Raw genomic sequence first — 6,497 nt, 5'->3', positions numbered from 1 at the left:
GACTCTTATTTAAATTATGAATCTGTTACTTCTGTAAGAATGGAATTGAAGATTTGTTGTCACGTTTTACAAATCCCTGTGGAGGTTTCCGGGCACGTCCAACTGGAAGGGGACCATGGGGCACACCCAGGAGCCCGCTGGAGGGATTAGAATTCCCACCTGGCCTGGGAACACCACGGTATCCCTCAGGAGGAGCTGGAAAATGTTGCTCGGTAGAGGGACGTCTGGGCTAACTTGCTTAGCCTGCTACCACCACGACCTGACCCCGGATAAGCGGAAGAAAATTGATGGATGGATGGACTTTACAAATCATGAAGGGGCTTTTTAGCTATTTCTTCATGTAATATACTTGAGAAGTCATATCTTGGAGTATAAGGCTGCAGTTCCTTGATGAGGCCTTCTGTCCTTGCTCCCATGTTGATGAAAGTTGCTGCTCATCCCTTTGTGAAAGGTTAATCCACATTCCGAGCAGCGGCGGTGGAGGAGGCTCAAGTTGGAATATTAGAGGCCGCCTTGGTCTTGTTTCTTTTAGATCCCTCCTTTAAACCGAGAGGACTCCACTTGCAGGCCACATGGTGTCTGTTCTTGACCTTCCACTACCTTTGGAGAACCACAGCAACTAGGACAACGATAAGGATGAGAAGACAGACAACAAAGACGGCTGTAAACATGGCCGACTTCCATTGACAGTGGTTCACTGGCTTTGAGGTGGCAGTGATAGCTGATGATGGTGAGACCTAGGTGTTAGAGGTGGAATTTAGGTAAGTGTTGGTGCCTAAACATGCAGGGGTAGTTTCAAGGAGTATGGGCGGTGGAGGGACAGTCTTGTCTGTAGCTTAAAGACGGGCCTTAAATGATAGGGAACCCAGTGTTGACTGAATCACCTACAGACCTCATTGCCAACAACATTCTCTGTATCTGACCGACATAGCACATTGTGTGGCCATGCACAAGCTGTTGTTGTACTAGGACATCACGGTGGATCCAGGCCTCATGGAAACAACAGAAAGGTGGTGGTAGTTAGATCTGTTAAAGAAGCAAGACAGCTTTCTCAGCAATAGTTCCAGCCTGTGGCGGTTACGGAGGATGGAGTCGAGGCTGCGTTGAGGTGTCAAAGTCAAAATATGACAGGGGTTGACAGGGCTACAATGAAGAGCCAAGGTAAGAGGCAGCCAAGTGTTCAGGCCTTCCCTGTCCCGGGCAACCAGGAGGAGGTGCTGAGGAGCAAACTGCAGGTCCATCTCAAGAGGATCACCATAAGCTGCATACCGTCCCATCCAACCAGGTTCCAATGCTGACCGGAGGGCCGTAAATCAGCCTGACTGAGCGTCTGAGTCTTCTGGGTCTCAGAAGGTTTGAGGCGGGATTGAGTCACGGAAGGGGAAGCCAACAGTGACCATCAACACTGGAAGCGCCTGCAACACTTTGGGTGGGAAATGCATGGAGCCTGAAATATAAAAATAAAATGCTTAATAAAATTCTTGCACAGAAATATTGAATTTACATGTCCTTTAACACAAAACATACTTTATATTTTAGATTATAAGATTAACCATTCATTTGCAAAACCCAACTCAATGTTGGATGATAACAGTATAGGAGACTGGGATTGGGTCGGTTGTCTCACGGGTTGGTTGTCACAGTGCTAATACAGCCTATAGGGTGCCGTTTCAGCATGTTTATGTCACACATTTGGCCTGATGCCATGTTAATTTCTATCTAGCCATTTTGTGGAGCGTACAGGTAAGATGATATTTTGTTATTTTTATGGGTCAGAGTAAGTGGAAGGTAATAGCTTTGAGGTTCGAATAGATTTGAGCCTCGTTTAAGCTAGCTAGCTAAAGCCATGTGGTAGCTAGCATAAAATCTTTATTAAGAGATCAGGTGAGGGTGGTTGTTACATGTGACAGATGTTGGACATACGATGAAGGCAATACTTTTAAGGTCGTCTTTTAAACCCATGTTACTTTTGGTCTTTTTTCGACAAATCAGTTCAGAAAGTCAGTCGGCATAGCAAATGATATAAGACAGTCCATATGTTCTCAAATGTTTTTGATAACAAGGGACAACCAACCCCATACACTGTGGATACAGTCTGTCAGAGAGTCTTTCAAAGGGAGACCCATTTCAGCACAAGACCTAAAGCTTCCATCTAATTTAGGAATAACCACTGTAAGATGTATTGATCGTGAGTAATTTACACGAGAGTAAAAAGTGTGACAACCAACCCCTGTCTCCCCTACCCATTGGAGTTTTGACCGCAAGCAGCGCAAGGTAGCAACGTTTTGATGCATCTCTTCCTGTCAGTATGTAATGTAGAGCCATATCGATAAATGGATACATAAAATAAATGTATATACATAACTGCATTGTAACTAATCAATTTTGTGACAGCAAGAATAAAATGGATGTTTCCAACCTGTCAAGTGAGAGAATTTGACACTCTCTATATTTTTTTCCATTTCTCAACTGATTGACAGTTGGTGGTTGGAATGCATCCAAAAAATTACTAAAATGCCAGGAAAGGCAGAAGAAAAAAATCCTGCAAGGCCAAAAAGCAAACATGGATTGAAGCAATACATATTTAAAATCATTTAAATGTTTAAAAATGTGCTTTGTCTGGTCTTAATGATACAAATACACATATATAGAACTCTGTTGGGTTACAGACAAATGTTCCATGTGGTATTTCCAAAGGGATTTTTGCTTAAGCTTACAAACCATGGTCTGCTGAAATATCACTAAACAAATTTTATTGGACACAAGTTTCCATCCGTCCATTATCTACAATGCTTATCCTGTTCAGGGTCATGGGGGGCCTGGAGCCAATCCCAGCTGTCATTGGCGGGAGGTGGGGTACACCCTGGACAGGTCGCCAGTCAATCACAGGGCTGACATAGAGACGGACAACTACTCACGCACACACTCACAACTACGGGCAATTTAGAGTAATCAGTTAACCTGACGAGCATGTCTTTGGACTGTGGGAGGAAGCTGGAGTACCTGGAGGGAACCCACACATGCACAGGAAGAACATGCCAACTCCACACAGAGAGGCCCCCTGCGTCTGAACCGGTATTCGAATCAGGAACCTTCTAGCTGTGAGGCACAGTGCTAACCACTGCACCACCGTGCAACCCGGGTACAAATGTATGTACTAATAAAATGCACTTTATTAATGTATATAATGTATATATAAATGTTTATGTATTTAGTCAGTTGTTCCCCTTGTTACTTGTTTGAGATAGAAGCTGAGGGCAGTGTTGGCTGGACTGAGCTCTGTCTTCTACATAAGGAAAGGCCTTCATTCTGTGATGATGTTAATGATGTGGTTACAGTGCCATAAAATAGACTCAAAAATGTGCTCGGAATCTGCTGAGTGGGACGCCCTTTTGTGATTAGCCCACTGCTGTCTGTAGTAAATAACTAGCAGATTAACAAGGAATTCTGCATTGTGACACGGTCCCAACTCGGGGCGGACGTTTTTGGTGCTAATGATGGACCTACTTAGAAGCAAATAAGAGCAGCTACTGTGTGGTATATTTCTGTAGTTGTACAGGCATACAAATTCCTTGTTGATGCCAACAGTAAAAGACATAAATTAATTTGACTCTGCTTGTTCTCTTGAAACAACTTCTGGTGAGAGACTGTTGGGATGCATGGACACATACTTCCTGGACGTAAGGGTTGAAAAGTGTTACTTGAAACATCATTTTTGGAGAGCAGTTTTCTGCTTCACATCTTGCAAATTACTTTTCCAAGAGTCTTGAAAGTGCTCCAAGGTAGCCACTTTTGATTTCTGGGACACAGCCATTTGCCACCAATTGGCAACAGAAAGGAAACAAGGAATCAAGATTCTGCATTGGATGAATTGGGATGTAGTGTATGAATCCTGAACAGCAGAGGGAGCAGTTGGATCAAAATGGTCCTTGAACACAACTCTAGTGCTCCCGCAAGAGGAAGGCGATTGGGCTTGGTGTAATTGTAGTCAGGACTGCTGTATTGAAACAGTGTTTGTTGCATTGGTGGTATGAATTGACTCTTGTGAGCTAATTTGACAGATGGTTGTCCATTAGAGGGCTTGTCTTTGAACATAGATGATGGAAGAGAAATGATATGAACGGTATCTCTCATTTCAAGAGCACAAGATGGGTATGCTGGCTGAGCTTGATGCCTGAATTTTGGTAACTGTATTAGTTCTCTCATGTCGTCCACTAAAATAGCCTAACTCAGAAGGTAAAGCTGGTGTAAATGTTGTCAACAAGGGCTCCAACAAAGACATTGAGAGCAAAGACTCCAATTCAGTTTGTCCAGACAGTGGGTGGCTGACCGGTCCATGTGGCCGATGACTCCTTCTGAGTTGTAGCGTTTAGCTGAGACATCACATCCTGATTCAAACCCAAGGACAGATGTTGGATTGTATCAGAGTGAGAGTGAGTTTTTGATAAGTGGTCGGTCGTTAAATATGAGGTTGCTGACACATCTGGAAAGAGCTGAGTAGATGGGAATTTGTTTGATGGTTGTGGTGACAGTTGTGTCTTAAATCTGGTTAGTTCAGTTCCAGGACCTTGATACAACTCTGTTGGAGGTTGATGAGAAACAGATGGGAGGTTTTGGAGTGGTGGTCTGGCAGTGAGTTGGTTTTTAATCGGCCATTGTTTATGGATCATGTGACCTATGACAGAAAATGAAACATTTCAGAATAATGGAAATTAATCCAACACATGAATGCACTAACAAATTGAATTCATATTATCAATATCATTTAACTGCTTAAGAGCAACAAATGTCCCGGGAGTGGAGGAGACCAAAACAGAGCCAAAAGGGAAATAGGGACATGAATACTAGACTTTGATATAAGTCAGCATAGGTTTAAAAAAATGTTTGATACATAATTCCCAATTCTTTATGTGATCCTCAACATAACACAGCTGTAACAGTCATTTGTTTTCTATTTCGTTCATGCTTCTCATACTTCCTCCCTACATTAGCCCATATGTTCTTCTACTCACTGAGCTTCATTCAGCTGTAGGCGCCCCTTTCACACAAGGTCAAGTCATTACAACATATGACTTGAATGACTAAGCACCCAGAACAATCACATACAGTCATATAGAAGTCAACAGCAGGAGACTTACTCAGTGAGCTCACTGAGGGTCAGCTTTCTGAGTCAGTGTGGCAGGCTCTATATCTTTTTAGTCTAGGGGGGGGTTTCCTTTGGGTGGGGTCGGAGGGTCAGACGAGTGGGGAGCGATTTTTTGTTGACCGCCTCTCGTGTCAGTGTGGAAGTGACACTGAAAGAGGCTGGGGTCAGCAGCTGTGTGAGGTAAATACTGATGGTGGCAATGAGAGTGGCGTCATACTGTTGAAGTATGCTCAGGAAAAAGGGGAAAGAAAATAAAGTCTGTGGTCAAGAAATACTCCTGATGTTGTATCTGATGTGATCTCTGATCCTAATTCACTCCAGCAAGACATTTTGACATATTAGCGGTTAAATCGTGCGTCCCATGTACAGAGGCTCAGTCCTCACAAACATTCAGTGTGCGTGGGACTGGATTAGCAGTGGTCAGGTTTGTCTGGTTGTTTCTGTTCAGCAGTGTGACTGAGGTTGGAAGGACAGAAACCTGAACTACTACTACTACTTCTATACCTTCTGCCTGAAGGTGACAAGTCCTATTCAGAAAAAGCACGAGAGACAGGTCCTTTGTGAAAGTACGTGCCTGTGTGACCAGGGCTGGAATTTGTCAAAATAACTTTGCCACTAAATACTTGTTGTTCCAGGAGAGGGTTTGCATTCCTTTTGTATGATATATATAAGAGAATGTGAGGACACCTCAATCAGCCCTTTATCAGCCTTTTCTATCTTTCAAATCAAAAGAGATCAGCAGTCAGATAGATTCGGACAGAGTGTAACAAGGCAGCAGTGTTTCATCTTCACATAAACAATGTACAGTAAGGTGCCACTAACAGTGTATGTTTACAGCAGGGTAGAACCTGATCCTAAAAGCGGTCACAGACTGAGCTCTTTCTCGGCTGATTCTTTATGTCACTGCAGGTCCAGTTACAAGCCAGTAGTGGTTAACAGGATACCTGCAATAGTACCGGAGACTCTATCATGTACTTTTGAGCCTGAAGGTCACAGATGGCTGATCTTATTCAAGCCTCTTGGACCATGAGATCAGAAACGTATTTTTATGTTAAGCTAGCTTTGAAATGAAACTTCTTTTTGAAGTGATGGGACAAGTTTTGTTTTAACTGTGCTCTTCACTTTACTTTGAGGCCTCTGAAAACTTGGCTTAACAGTAAGTATTTTTCTACTACACTCAATATTCATCACTTAATCACCGTCATTAAGTCAACAACCGTACAAGTGGTTCTGTGAGGCTGTGTGCCAGTTTGATTTGATGTGTGCCAAATGGTAACATCAGTATTCTAACATGCTAATGATGACAACGTGGATATAATGTTTAGAGTGTTTACCATCTTAGTTTAGTGCG

The 6,497-nt window shown here is 43.0% G+C and overlaps 1 protein-coding gene across 1 annotated transcript in view; it reads left to right on the top strand.

The window, feature by feature from the left end:
• LOC138599196 (high-affinity choline transporter 1-like) overlaps positions 1 to 6,497 on the top strand; it is a 29,254-nt gene that overhangs the window by 13,632 nt on the left and 9,125 nt on the right. The gene's annotated exons all lie outside the window — the stretch shown is intronic.

Source organism: Semicossyphus pulcher, unplaced genomic scaffold, assembly GCF_022749685.1.
Source record: "Semicossyphus pulcher isolate SPU_LCO1_2020_fin unplaced genomic scaffold, fSemPul1.0.p SCAF_20, whole genome shotgun sequence".
Classification (NCBI taxonomy): Eukaryota; Metazoa; Chordata; class Actinopteri; order Labriformes; family Labridae; genus Semicossyphus; species Semicossyphus pulcher.
Note: the sequence above shows the minus strand (reverse complement) of the source record. Positions and strands in the feature narration are given on the sequence as shown.